This window comes from Falco naumanni, chromosome 1 (genome assembly GCF_017639655.2).
Source record: "Falco naumanni isolate bFalNau1 chromosome 1, bFalNau1.pat, whole genome shotgun sequence".
Classification (NCBI taxonomy): domain Eukaryota; kingdom Metazoa; phylum Chordata; class Aves; order Falconiformes; family Falconidae; genus Falco; species Falco naumanni.
The window spans coordinates 86082470-86097659 of record NC_054054.1 but is presented as its reverse complement, the minus strand read 5'-3'; the positions used below and the strand labels follow the sequence as shown (position 1 = coordinate 86097659).

Genomic DNA, 15190 nt, shown 5'->3' with positions numbered 1-15190 from the left:
TTCTCTGGATGGATTGCCATTTTCTGCTCTTCAGGAACAGAAAGGCCATTTTAAGTCCAGTCTGTAGGAAATACTCTTAAGGAGTAGGGCTGAGGCAGAGTGAGTGGAATTAATAAAGGAAAATCTTGTTTCATTTTGGCAGTGTACCTGCAGATATAGCAGTGCTTCAATTTCATGGTCAGTTCCACATACCCAAATAGGTGATTGGTTTGCCTAGTAGTTAGTGAAAATAAGCAAGGTCTGTCTGCTTATTTTAACAGGAATACTGATTTTTGTTCCTGAGCATGACTCTTGTATAGAGCTTTTTTTTTCCTAGAATGAGACCAAATAAAATCCGAGCAAAGATACATGGGATACAAATCTAAGGAGCACAGATATTAACCTTGGTGAGACTGAACATCCTCATCAACTTAAGCTGACGCAATTCTGCAAATACTAAAACTAACACCGACTATCATCAAGTCCAGGAAAAAGCCAAACTGTTTAAAACAGAAACAGTGTGGTTAATTTAAAAAAATTTCTCATGTTGGACTTCCCTGTACCAAGCTGCGTTAACATGTCTCAAAAACCTGTAAGCATGGCCCTCCTCAACCCTCTTGCCATCAGCACAGAGAACAACAAACAAGGCATGAGAACATTTTGATACTTGCATTTACATAAACTGCCAGAGCAATCTTCTTAACACAAAATGTCAGCACTCCCCCACCCCAACCATACAGTTTTGCAGCTTCTGGAATATTGTAGCCCATACTCACGAAGAGGGAAGTGTCCCTAAGAAACTCTCTCTCTCCCCCGGAATCTAGTCTCTTCCAACAATTCTTCCTCCTTCTTTCACTCTCTTGGTCTGTTCTCAGACTTGTCTGTATGCGGCTACTCCATTGGTTTAAGATACGATCGTCTAAAGCCAGGTAAAATGCCTTACTTTCTTTTTTCAATAAATAAATAAATAAATATTTAGGCTTAAACAAATATCTCTTAGCCAAACGGTCAGGATCTTTTTGGCAAGAGCACCACAGAGGAAATCTCAATGCTCCATTCACTGCATACCCTTCTTTGAAAGAGCAAATGCCCTCTGTCATCGTCCTGTATAGCTCAGAAAGCATCTGTTACATGTCCCTCATTGCTACCAGACAACATGCCACCTTCCGACATCCTTATGGAGAGGGTAAGAAATCAAATGTAGATAATCACTTCACCCAAACAATTTTTCTTTTCCTAATTAAGCTGGTATGCACAATTTTTCTTTCCCTACCTAAGCTGGTGTGCACACAAATAATTATCTGCAAAACTGTTACAAGAGTAAGTAGGCCAGCCCAAATTTCCCTTTGGACTAGATCTACTAAATTTGTGCTTCAAAAATAAACCACATACTTAACTAAACACAGTTTTACATGATTCAGCAAGTCTGTCTTGTGGGGACACCTTCACCCTAGAAAGTGATCCTGCAATGACAGAACACTGAGCACAGTATTTACAGGACTGTCTTACAGGCATGTGGGTGATAGTGCTCCTGAAGCCCAGACATTTGCAGGACTGAATTTGAAGACTGCATTTTGGTCCCAGAAGGTTTTTTGGTCACAAAGAATATGAAGCTCTGCAAGCTCTGATGTTTGCCAGCAGACCATGGAGGAACTGGTGGGTGCAATGGCAACAATTTCACCAACAATTTCAAGTGATGTCAAGCTAAATTCTGGGCTGGAGTGTAAGTCATTACAGAGCAGGAGCTGAAGGTGAACTAAAGGACCAAATCACTGCACTCTTGGCAAGAATTACATTTCCTTCCAGCCACTGAGCTCCTTCCTTTCCCAATTAAAAAAAAAAACACAAACACAATCCTTTCAAAATTTAAATAGGGTTTCAAAGGTCAGCTCTATTCACATCAGTCCATAGGGATTACACTAAAAAAACCCACATGAACAAATTTTTTTTGCTTAGTGAAAACAGCAGACAAAACAGTGTTAATAAGGATTATTGTTTTTACGCATATTGGTAGGCTTCTTTATGTTCATACATGAATGTCGTCTCCACTAAAATTTCCTGACAAACATGGTGCATGACTTGATGTCCCAGCTGTGTTACCCACCTTACAGCAATTCCATTCATGGAACAAATTTGGTCAGTTTTTGGTTTGTTTGGGGTTTTTTTTGTTTTGTTTTTATTTTTTAAACTTCAGCATATGTTAAAATCTGTATCTGAAAGAGATAACATTAGTAAGAAAAAATGCAAATCTTTTTATGATACAGGATCTCTGCACAGTGCACTTTTGAATTACAAGGTTTTATGGTTCTTGGCACACCCTTCAGAACTTTGGTTGCAATGCACAGCCACTTTCACAGGAAGTTTCTAGTATGGTACAAATTTGATTCAATTTTATACAAACCCAGGTGTGCTCATGTATTCAGGTATGCAGTTATATTGCTCATAGGCCTAAGTACAGGTACAGCCAGAACACCCAAGAGTCAATGCACAACTGGGAACGCTGCAGAACACCGAAAGACAGAAAAAGTCACAAGGGGAAATCATCTAAAGAAGAGAAAATTGTGAATGGTCATGTGCTGAAACCATTGGTCTGAACTTCCCAGTGAAAATTTCTAGGTGCAAAGTGAAAAGACCCTCAAAATCCACTGTCAAAAACATGACCATGAGTAATCACTACCAGGAAACCAATGTGAAGAAGGCTTCACGAATCATCCATTTAAGGAAAAACTGGCCCGTCCCTATCCACACAGGGAAAAAGACCGAAAAACCCTAAAGTATTAAGTGGTCGTGCTATATCATTTGAAGGCCAGCAAGCAGTAGCTCTGATGGACCAAGGCACAGCGGTGGCGTGAAGGGCCCTCTGCAGAGAACTTGCTGCTGCTGGCCATTATGCCCAAAAATCTGTCAAGCCTTGTAGCCCAGATGCTCTCAGCTGGCGAGGTAAAAACGAGCAAGGAGGAAGCTTAAGATGCCACAGCAGAACAACTGTCCTCTGGGATAATCAGTGCAGAAGGCTCTCCACAAATAGAGATATACCTTTATATCGGTAACCCTATGTACACAGACAGAGTTATGGGATGGTGATGTGCGGAGAAGCAATACCTGTGTAACCACCATCCTGCAGACAAAACTCTGCATTTTTTTTTAGAATACATCGTAAACAGAGCCTCCCTAGAAAAATAAAACCACAGTTTGGTCAGAAATATCAAAAAACCTTGGTGGTTCCACAAAGCCAGCAGCCTCTGACGGAGGCTGAACCAGCAATTCCTTCCTGGGTTTCCACTGGAAAAAGATTAGAAGCACATCAGATGTCATATACCCAGATGCTTTGTTTTGCTTGCTTTTTGTTTTGCCTTTTAAGAAAAGGAAGAGTGAGATAGAAACTTCCCCTCCAGAATACTAAAAGTAACAATTTAAAAAAAATTATTAACAAACACTAACCTCAGATCATCAGCCAACCTGGCAACAGACTACAGAAAATTTATAGCCGACGTGCAACATCAGCTTTCATCCAGAAATGCTAATTTCAGTAAAATGAATAGTGTGTGGGCTTTTCATACTGCTTTGCATTTGGCTCCTCACAGCCCTGTTTAAAGCCTGGGAACCGGCCATATAGTTAAACTGCACAGATGTTCAACAATCTGTACTTGTGTTAATTACCCTAATGTGAGCAGAAACTCAACAGATCCCTGCTAATGAAGGAGAAAGTTTTCCAGTGTGACTACCGTATGTTTCATTGTCACTGTATTACCAAGCTTCTCCCCCTCCTTCCTCTGCCCCCCCAACTTCTATTCTCTCCATCTCCTTTGCATTCACATCACCCTCCTACCTCAGCATGCATGAATTGGACCAACTAATGACTGTGTATTCGCAACATGGCAGACACCATTAGGCTGATCGGAGGTGCGGCTGCTGAATTTTAACAGGCAATTTTAAACAAGGTAAGAAAAACAGATTCATCATGCTTCTGATTCTCTCATCCCCACCCATCTGCCATACTTCTGCCCTTGCCACAGCTTAAAAACACTTGCGAAGTGCAAATACACTTCCCCCTCTATAAAACACAGAACGTACAAAGCAATGCAAATAGATGTTGCTGGGCAATGACTGGAGATGGAAGCCAGAGAGTCGGGTGCGTGCAGGAGGACAGACTTAACAAGAGGCTTGGGGACACGGCTGGGTCACGGGCTCGGGGAGGGAGCACGCAGCTTTGCCCCGATGGGCAGCACGGTAGCTGAACGGGGCTGTCCGCAGTCCTGCCTGCTCTCCCCCACCAAGACGTGAGCGCTGCTGAATTTCATTGTGGGAACCACCAGAGCAGCAAGTTGTGTGTTCAGCTGCACGCGGGAGGTAAGACGGGGTTTCTAAAGGGCACGATGGGGAAGAGCAAGGCAACGCTCAAGCGGCCAGTGCTGCCAGTAGCAGTGAACCCATACTGCTGCGCAACTTAACCTAGCATCAAAACATACTCGACCTCCGAAGAACTGCTTCTCCCACTGAGGATCTCGCTTTTTCTTCCAGCATCTCTCTGCCCCACTCCCTGCTGCCAATCATCACCTCCAGCCACTTCTCTCCAAGCAATCTGCTCGGCAAGCAGAAGGCAAAGGGGGACGGGTAAGGGCAACTGACTCTCACCCCGTTAAGCCCCAGGTGACCTCTGAATGATACCAGCCCTGGCCTAAGCCAGAGTTCACATCTCCCAGGTGCCACTGCTTCACAGTCAGGCCAGTCCTCACCAGCAAATTGTATTACAATGACCCTCATGGGAACAAATGTACTTGCTGTGCTTGGCTTGACTGGCAGACTGCCCCCTGTGAGGAAGGGGCAGGGGGGAAGCAGCCAACTTTGCTCATTTACTGCATCCATCCTGCTAGCTCAGCCTCCTCTGTTGGTCACAGAGCCAACAACCTGCAAACTCTGAGATGGAGCAGCAGCTGCCGATCCGGGGAACTTGGCCATGCCATGGCACGTTTCACCCACACCATCCCTCTGCTCAGGGCAGGGCACTCACGTCCAGCTCTCCACCTGCCAAAGCCTGAACTCCCTCTCAAAAACCTTGTCCTTCATGAATTGAGGAGAGACGGGGGAGAAACGTCACACAAAAAGGTGGGGAGGGGATCCAGCATAACCCAGAAAGAGTTGAAAATTATTTAGAGAGCACTTGGCTCTTTTCTCCTACCTCTTCATCATTAGTACTGGAAGCAACACAGCTGTCTAATGGCAACTTCAGGCACCCATGGGCCAGTGAAGCGACATTTTCCACACTTAAATAACACTGAGCTGATTTAATTACTGCACTTAATAGTAACAAAAGATGTCTCAATTTAATCTTCAAACGGCCCTCCAAGATCAAAACACAGCTGGCTGGATAACAAGATGGCCTAGGCCAGCAAACAAGTAGGTCCAATTCGTTCAAGAGCTGCATCCACTCCTCGGTATGAAAGGCCAAGGAACACTCGTGTGTCAAATGAATCAAAGTAAAGCAGCACTCCCGTCGCCCCTCTCCCTTCCCACCCGACTTTCATTATATAGAAAAAAAATTAAAAGGCAGCTGATTCACGGGTAAAGAAATGCAACATGATAAAAGAACAAATGATGATGTTTGGGAGAGAAAGAAAAGGAGTAAGAACCAAGATTTAACAGGTTTTGCTTTTATAATCCTTCAAGATGATTAGGAATGAATGAATCAGATTAAAATCACATGGGGACAAAGGAAGGTCTCTAACTCTTTTGTTTTTCTTTCCATACTGGATAGAAAGAGACAGCTCATTAAGGAAAGCCCTCAAGACACAGCTACAGTGAGGAACAACCAAGCCTTTTTTTTCTTTTTTCTTTTTTTTTTTTTTTTTTTTTTTAAGTGTCTTTTAGCTGTGTTTGGGCAAGAAAAAGTTGGGAAAAATTAACCCATTTACTTTTAATGTTCTCTAATTGTCCATACTGGGTTGTGAGTGTTACTTTTTGCAAACTATTCTGAGAAACATCCCCCTCTCAAGCAGCTTTCAACACATACTCCCACTGACACCATGGCTAGGTCTCTCTAGGCATCTTCAGGGAATTTTTAAGTCTTTTGCACGTTCCACTACAGCTAAACATGAAGAAGTTTTAGACAATCTTTCAGCCACTGCAACATTTCCACACAGGATGTAGCTTTCCAACCCTCTCAACTACCGATAGTAACACAAGGGGCACCCAGCCCCCATTTTTAATCTAAGTTCTAGTAGCATTAATTACAAACGAGTTCACTAGCAATCAGTTTGTTGTGCTTGGTGAGTTCACTTTGGGTTGGCAATGCTCTGTAGGACATTGTGGCTGAAAGCTTAGAAGGTTTTTTCTTGTAAGTATTCCTAAATGTTTTCATTTCATGGAGAACTAAGATTAGGTAACCTACATGTTCCAATTTTCCTGGAGTCCTGGATCATGTTTTTTGGGATCATGGTTTCTTTGGTTTTTTTCTTCCATTATATACAGTGTTTACTCCATAAATAATAGCTCTTAATGTCTTGTCGGCCACCACACCATGAATTTGGAAGACTGAAGACAAAGGTGAATTTGCTACAACTCTGGTGACTCTCCTCTCCCTGGACCGCGGCGTAACAGAGGAAGATGATGTCCATGTTTACAGTGGTCAGTCAGATGGTCCAGTGGATGGCTCAAATACCCTGGCCGGCGTGAGACATCTAACCAGAGAACCACAGGGTCACTTAAGTGGGAGGGACTGAGAGGTCCCCTGGCTCAACCTGCTGCTCAAACAGGGCTAACTTCTACATGCTGGTTTCAGAGGGCCTTGGTTAGCTGAATCTGCATGCCAATTTCAGACTAATTCCCTCACTGTTTGGTTAAGTACCTTCTTCTCCCAGTAACTTTGACCCTGGATAGACCTGAACTTTTAAAAACACATTATTCTGCAGTAAACTGGTGAAGAAGTACTCACTGCTTCAATTTACAATACAACCTCTGTACCGACCTGTGTTCAAGCTCACAGACTGAACCTTCATACCTCAAACTAGTTGGGTTCAGACATCTGAATGGTGACTAGGAACAACGTTTCCCATCTCTCTGCCCAGTTGGTTTCATTTAAGCAGGCTTAAACCTTGGCTTAAAACTGCGTACTCAAGCAGTGTCAGTTCTAGATCAGTAATGTGAGACCTTGAGGAGGTACTTGCTGCCGAAGCTCGAGCAAGCGCATGTTTCCAGTTTGCATGTTTATTTAAGTAAGTGACAAAGATGGGGGGACCAAAAGCAATTCCCTTAACTAGAACTCACAAGTGCAACCAACTAGAAAATCTCCCGCCTGCTTGTGAGGAGGGAGTCAGACTTTCTCAAAGACTGAAAGAGGCTCTGCTCAATGCCTGGCAGCACGTACAAAGCACTAAGTGTGAAATCCTGACCCCGCTGCAGTCAGCGGCAAAATTCCCATAGATTTCCTCAGGGCCAGGATGTTCAAACCTGTTCGGACAATTCATAAACCACCATTTCAAGGACACACCTTTGCACAAGATTCCCAAGGGCCTTTTGAGTTTTGACTTAAATGCCTGGATTATTTTCACAATTCCAGTTATGGGTTCTTTGTTCACAGGGAGTTAAGCAATACAAAGAACACAGCAAGAGAACAATGGAGGTATTACCATGCATGATTTGTCTTTAAAAAAATTCTCTTTCTTTTATGAAGTTATCGGTCCAATTTCAGTCTCTATTATCACTCTGCCATGTGAGAAAGTGGTTCTTATTTTTAATAAAGGAAGGGAGCTTCACATTTCAGCAAGAGCTAAAATGCTTCCTGCAATACAGGAGGTGGAAAGCTCTTTTGCTAACAGCTACCACAGGCCATATTCAGGGAGGGAAAGGGAAATAATCCGTCCACACTGAGTAAATAAATCTTGTCTATGACATACCTAACGGTGAGCAGCAGCCCAAAGACGCCTTGTCCGATGAGATCATTTCTGCCCCCTCCATTTCAAGGCAAATTAAGAGCTTGCTCTGCCAAGCCCACATTAATGTTCACTTATCACCATAATCGGGGTCCAAGCAAGCATGCATCCTTCTGCAGTCTGTGGTGCACCACTGGACTAATACGAATCTTTCCACCATGTTAACAAATCTAGAGAAAGCGCCATATACATAGCTTCAGAATCTTTCAGAAGATTTCAAAGTAATGTTCTCTCTCAAATCTACTTTTCCCTTAAAGAGGTGTCTGTGGTATATTTAAGGATGTTTACACCTAAAAATTAACTGTATTCTATTTTATGTGAAGAATGACAAGTTTAATCCAATGCACAAGACAAAAGTAAGTGCCCCCAACTCACATTGGCTTGCGCAGTTTACCTTTGAGAAACTAATATTAGAGGCCCACCACTCCCATTTCATGCTACTATAGACGTTTTAAAATAGCCGTGCTAGTTGTGTTTGGTCATCTGAAGTTTCAGGTTTATTCTGGTTTGAAATGTGTTACAGAAATTCCTTTTACCCCAAAGATGACCAATAGCCCTATTATTTCACAGACTTTCGCATTAGACCCTGTTTACACTAGTGCTGGAGCTGTAATAGCAAAATCTGTCTTTAAACGTGGTTCTCACTGGTAAGAAGTAAACACAGTTTTGTAAAATTATTTTTAATATTTTGCATTCTCTGTTCTGGCAAAGGAAATTAAGTTGTAACCCGAGTACCAAAAATCTGGCTTAAACATAGACCATGTGGCAAGCAAAACAAAGATTTGATGCAATATACACTAAGTAGCTGATTCGCTTTTGTCTGGTGCAAATGCAGCGGGCATTTGATGCAGCTCTGCAACAGAGGCGGGGGCAGAGCGGTGAAGCCCCTTACCTGCTGGCGGGGCCCACTTGTTCAACATCAGCACACAGCAAAGCAAGAGAAAGCCGTCCACACACCACAGCTCTCAAATATTTTTACCTTTTTTTAAAAAGGCTGAAAAAATTATAGAGGTTTATGGAGTGAAGTATCATCTCCTCTGGTCCAAGTATCAACAGGCTCCTTGCAGCCACGTGCAATCTCTTCTTTCACTCCTCAACCTCAGCAAGTGTAACAACAAAACTGAAGGAAACAGAGCTCTTCGCAAAACACCTAACCTGCACTGCAGCTGCACGGTCATCCAAACAGGACTGTGTACAGTGCCAATATTCTCATTTTCCACTTGAATACCTCAGGCACAGGCAGGTAAGGTGTCTTACACAGCAAGGCCATGCCAGAGAGAAGCATGCAGCACAGCTTGCCTGCCCTGGATGCCCCAGCCCTGGGGCATGCTACTTGGGCCCCTTACAGAGCTGCAGGTGTGTTAAGATGGACAACACATTATTCATCGCATGTGTTACTCATTGTTACTTATTCTATACTCTGAATCTCATTACAAGGAAAAAAGTAACCCTAAGAAGCTAGGAGCCATGTATGGGAGATATTCCTACTGGAACAGTAAGTGACCAGAAAGTCAGCAAGGTGCCTACTGACAAATTTCAAGCCAGATCCAAAGCGGGAAATGAAGAAACCAAAGTAGCAGAAGCAACTACTGTATCTTCCAACTCTCTTGCATATAATTCCCAGCAAAGGGATTTAGCTGTGATGAGCAGGGCTGCAAGACACAGAAGCGAGATACATTGTGTTTTCATGATTCTTTTCAGGTAGCTGAGTACGAAGTCCCTGCCCTTCTCTCTCCTCAGGCCATTCATCTTTCGAAGGTGATGGAAAGCCACTCTCCCAGCGGGTGGTCCTGCTCTCACAGACCTTAACGCTTAATTGCCACAGATCAATTCCAACCTCGATGCTCAGGCTGCTGCTACCCAGTCCCCCTTTCCACCCCTTTCTCTTTCCACTGATCGCAGCCCAGGATCCTCTCATGTCACTAAATCAATCTTCGGACACACCACCCAGGAAAAACAGAGGCAGCAGCAGACGCTGCTCGCTGCGGCCAATGCAATGAGTTGACCTTATGCAAGAAGACCAGCCTAAAAACCCATCAACTCTGTGTCTGTGTGTGCGCGCACTTGTGCACACATGCCTATTTTATTTTTTTGTTCAACTGGAATTAATCAGGAACGATAAACACTGTTTGTCTCCTGAAAGCAGCAGTGGGGGGATGAAATATGCTTCTTAAGCTTATCAGCTTCAGCGCCACTGAAGAGAAAGCTGGCTTCTAAGCCCAGGGATAATGGGCTGTCCTTTCAGGAAGGTATCAGAGGTCTCAGGAGAGGGAGACAGCACAATGGTGTGACCTTCAGCTAATAAAGCCCACCCTAGAGTCCGGAGAAGCTTGGGGAATATTGACAAAAGTTCATATTTACAACAGCCTGGACTCTTTCCAGATACCATTACCAGTTTAGAGAGCTGCAGCCTCTGTACTACACTCACACAGGCTTTTATTCTGCCTCCTCCTTTCTTTCTTTGTTCCCATGCTGGCAAAAAAAATTAGTCAGAAAATGGCAATTCTTCAGTAACAAGGCCCCACCAGCATCTTTTATAATGAAGAGAGTTATTTAAAATTTCAATTCCAACCTCAGCACTATCTTCTACTTGAAGGAGATTCAAGGCCTCTTGCAAGGATTCTCAGTGCGTCATCACACTCATCAGGAAGAAAGCATATGTGTTTTTGTGGAAAATCTGCTGATGTATTTATAATTCTTTAAACAAAAAGGCAGCCAACATATTGTAAAATGAGAAGGTTGGGGTTTTTTTGTTGGGGTTTTTTTTTGGTTTTTTTTTTTTTTTTTTTTTTTAAATAGGCACTGGCAATCAATGCAGCCCCAGTCAGAAATACAAAACCAAAGCTTATTCAGGCAGAAACTGACCCCCCCACCCCGTCTGCATTGTGGTTAGCAAAATGATGTTTAGCCCATAACTAGAGTGCACAGACATGACTGGAATACAAATAATAAATAATGTTTTAAAATTGTTTCACTGTTCATACAGTGAAAAAGCCAATTTCAAAACATAAAAATTGTTTGAAGCAAAAGTTTCATTTTTCCACCTCCTAAAGCTGTTCCAGAACAAATATATAAAAATCAAGGTTCAGAGGAAATCTGTTTTCAAGGGTAATTTCACTGAAATCAATATTAAATCTCAAAACATTTAATGGAAATAACATCTTCAGTGACAGAACTGTTTTGACCACACTTTTCAATCCAGCCATGCCCGTCTGCCATTTTTATTTATCTGCCTCATAATTCATCTTTGCCATCCTGAAACTAATCTTGCTGGGGTTCAACCGGGATCCAAAAGCTGGAATAGGTTAGAACTTCTCACAGTAATATCTTCCAAGATGTGCCTCTTGGCACTCTCATTTACCATGCTGGTATTTGCCTGGCAGGACGCAGGCTGAGCAGACCTCTACACAGACCACACGTTTCTTGCTCCTGCAGCTTCTCCTCTCCAGTGAAGAACGTGTTTCCCCCAACTGCTGCAGCTACACCAGCTACAGAGGCTCACAAGCGGTTTTCCAGTTTCCTAGAGTTTTGGCCCAAGCATGCATTTGACTTGTTCTCCTTAGCCCATCCAGCCATACTCACTGTCAAGAGTTCAGGTGATTGATTGCAGCCTGTCTGAATTCAAAGTAGGCAAATCAGATATTAATGTTGTGTTTAATGTGCTCACACAAACAAGGTCATTGGTTGCATCAAGACTAATAGCAGATGACACACGCTGGGACTACACGGCCCAGGGGACTGGTAACAGGATGAAAACTCTTCAGTTCATGGCCACTATTTCAAAACCAAGCCTGATCCTGCAGACATCCCAGACCTGTAACACCTGCTCAGCAATCCGCCTGAGATCCATTCACAGCACAAACCCGCGGCAGGCGCATTCAGTTCTCCATAATCTTGGGACAGAGGCACTGCAATCGCCTCAACTGCAGCCAGATTTTGATCACTGTCAAGATTAATTACCCTCCATCCTTGCTGCCGAACGTTGCTCCAAATTACATTCATCCTCCCTCCACAGGTGAGCTAACAAAATCAATAAGCAGTACTGAATTTAGGACATGGTGTAAAATACCAGAAAGAAATATAGAGAGTCCTAGGAAGTCAATAGTGCCATCAGAAAGATGAAACCATGTTCATCTTGGAAAAGCATCAACTAATTCATCTGTGGGGAAGTAATACAGAACCATGACACTCTGCAAAGAGAACACTGGAGAAGTAAAAGGTATCGGGCTCCTCTGGCAGGAGCCTGTAGCTGCTGGGAAAGCTGGAGCCCAGTAGGGCGCCACCCCCATTGCCAGCTGAGGGCATGGGGATGGACAGAAAATGGCCGAAGCAAAGTAAACCACAATTTTCTACAGACAAGAGAAGGCACTACAAATGATAACATGTAATACTCTGAATCGGTTTCCGAGGCCATCTCTCTGCGCACTGTTTCAAAGATGTGAGGTTGTGTCTTCCTGGCTACCACCAAGGCCCTAGCTAAGCGATTTTCATTGCCTAACCATTAAAACAGAATTGTTTTATTTATAGTAACGGTGAATTCCTATCAAGGAGCTCCAGCAACAACTGTGTCTGGTTGTAATTCTGTACCTGTTTTCCATGGCAGAACACCCTGGCTCTCAGGAAACCATGGGGTATTAACTGTATCCCAGAGAAACAGGCAGATCCAGGATGCACCTTCGGCAGTAGCGGATGGGCAACTGCTCCAAACTGCTGCCCTCCTCACTTCCAAACCCCAAACACTCACAATTTTGCTTTCAGGGTATCATTTATGCTGAGTATTGGAGATAAAAGGCTGAAAAAGCAAGCTCCATGCTGAGAAGGTGTGAACAATCCCACCTGTGGCTGTCCTGGGCACACTCTCCCGCACCCTGCCCTTGAGCACTAGAACGAGAAACCTAAATGACCTGCGCATGTTGTTGCATTACATGGCGCAAGACTTTTGTCTTCCTTGAGCCAAGAGGTAAAAAAAAAAAAATGCAGGGCTTCAAATTGCAAAGAATTAAGACTTAATATCAGCCAAGACGATGACTGGATCTCAGAGGCCTGTTTCCCTCTGAATTTCTCCTTGCTGCTGTGACGTGCTCACACTGAAAATTTTCCCTTGAGCAACTGCCTGACTAAAATACAGCACACCCTTACCATAAAGCCCTTTGTTAAAACATCTTTGCCATAAAGCTGCAAAACCTTGGCTCCCAAGTACATTAAATCCTTATAAACCTGCCTTCATTTTAACCGCGCAGTATTTCAAGACACAAAGCGCTTCTTCCGAGAGATAGCACTTTAATGAGGAAAGGGGTAAAATATATAAACCAAGCCTCATTATAGCATAATTTCTAGGAGACAAGCATGCTGTTATAAAAAGCAGCCATGGCAATTGCATTTCACATAGCTTAAAGATTTAGTACTTTTAAAGAGCCACTGCTACTTCCAGCCATTGGCAGTGTTTTGTTTTGAACATAGCAGAGAGCAACCAGAATTATGTGTCTGGTGCCAGCCATATATTTTATATTCTGTAAATTGTTGCAAATGGTGGATTCAACTCCACTGCATGCTCACAAAATGTAATGCGGACTGGACAGTAAGGGACTGACTACAGGTTACTGTGTGTACTTTTACCTTTAAACCTCTGCATTCTTAAAGGTTGTTGCTTTAAATATGATGACGTAGCACAGACATGGTAAATTAACCACACCAGATCCAACTCATACTGGACTGAAAGCACTTGTAATGATACAGCTTGTTCACATGTTAACGAAGTCAAAGAAACCCATCAAAAAAACACACTGCAAGAAAAATTTAGGGTTCTGACAGACAAATCAAAGCAATGGATATAACACCGTTTAACACCACCTGTCAGATAAACCAGGGTAACTGGCACATCAAAGGGACTGCAATTGGTTTCCAAAAAGGAGAAGACTATTTTTTAAAACCCCCGAAATTCAGTTGCTTTCTACAAAATGCCAAATGGAACACACACACCCCTACCCCCCCAGCCAACCAGTAAAATGTTGTTGGAAAAAACTGTTCTCTCTAAGAACAAACTATCTATCAAAGAAGCATCCTGAATTACATTGGTCTAGAAGGCTTTTAAACTTAATCTAATAAAAAAAGCCATTATTGATTACAGTTCTTCCACATTAGTCTTCCAGTTGTAACTTCTGAAATGAAAGCTTAGCAATGATTAGGTATTTACCACAACCAGCAAAAAATAATAGTGAAAAAAGATGAGTTAAAGGTCACCAGAGACACAACGTGGGGTATTTTGGTGGGGTTTTTTTTCAGAGGAGGGAAACAATACAAACAAAAGAAACCCCAAGCCCCCCAAATAACCCACCCCAAACCCAACAACAGCAAGAGGGATGCACTCCACGGCAGCTTTGACTTCAAGCACATGTAACACTGACTGATGGATACTGAAAGCATAGACACCAGTGGAAAATTAAACCCAACCAAGCACCAAAACTGGGACAGACTTTTTTGTTTGTTTGTTTCTCGGTACTACTTTAGAAAATTACACAAGGAAGGTCAGAATTTCAGCAAATGACCATTTTAGCTACCGTCACAGATCTGGGGTCAACAACAGGGTAAAAAGCTGACATATAACTGATGCCTATGACCTGGTTAGGATAAGCGTTTCCTCTTATCTCTTTCTTGTAGCTGATAATGAATGCAATTCTGGACTGAAGGGTACTTGTTCTCCCTGATTACCAGAAGGTTCAACACTCACTACGTGGCTACACCGATGGAGTAGCACTTCTGATTGCAGTTTTCAGAGAGGACATCTGAAGAGAACATAATACACCAACCCTTTTTCTAAATACAAAATCAATAACCTTGCCTTTGGGTCCTGTTTCTGAGATACTTTTAAGATTTTCATTTCTACTGATGTGACTCTTCTTCCCATGTTTATAATAGAAGGATAACAGTTTCCTCCTTCACCATCATCACTCCCTTGTAAGTCACATGAGACTTTTCCAGCTCTTACCTACTTTACCACAGGAGAAGACAGCAGGCTGGACAAGGCTGAGTCAGCATGTCAGCACACAAACTGTAACAGGATGTCTGGCACTAAGGTAACCCAGCCCAGCACGTGCCTTCCCTTAACTCCACTTTTACTTTAGTATTTTTCTGCTTGGCTGTGCAAGTAAACCTCAAGGAAGAAGACAGCTGCAAGCAAGTGCACATGCTACTTTTGTTTTACAAGCTTCCCTTAATAACAGAGGGTTTGGGCTGCTAGACACGAGAAACCTTATCACAAATGTGTAATGAGTCCTTGAGCTAAC

At 43.0% G+C, this 15190-nt stretch overlaps 1 protein-coding gene across 18 annotated transcripts in view; it reads right to left on the bottom strand.

The window, feature by feature from the left end:
- The window catches only part of FBRSL1 (fibrosin like 1), a 547437-nt gene that overhangs the window by 85342 nt on the left and 446905 nt on the right, over window positions 1-15190 (bottom strand). The window lies entirely within an intron of this gene.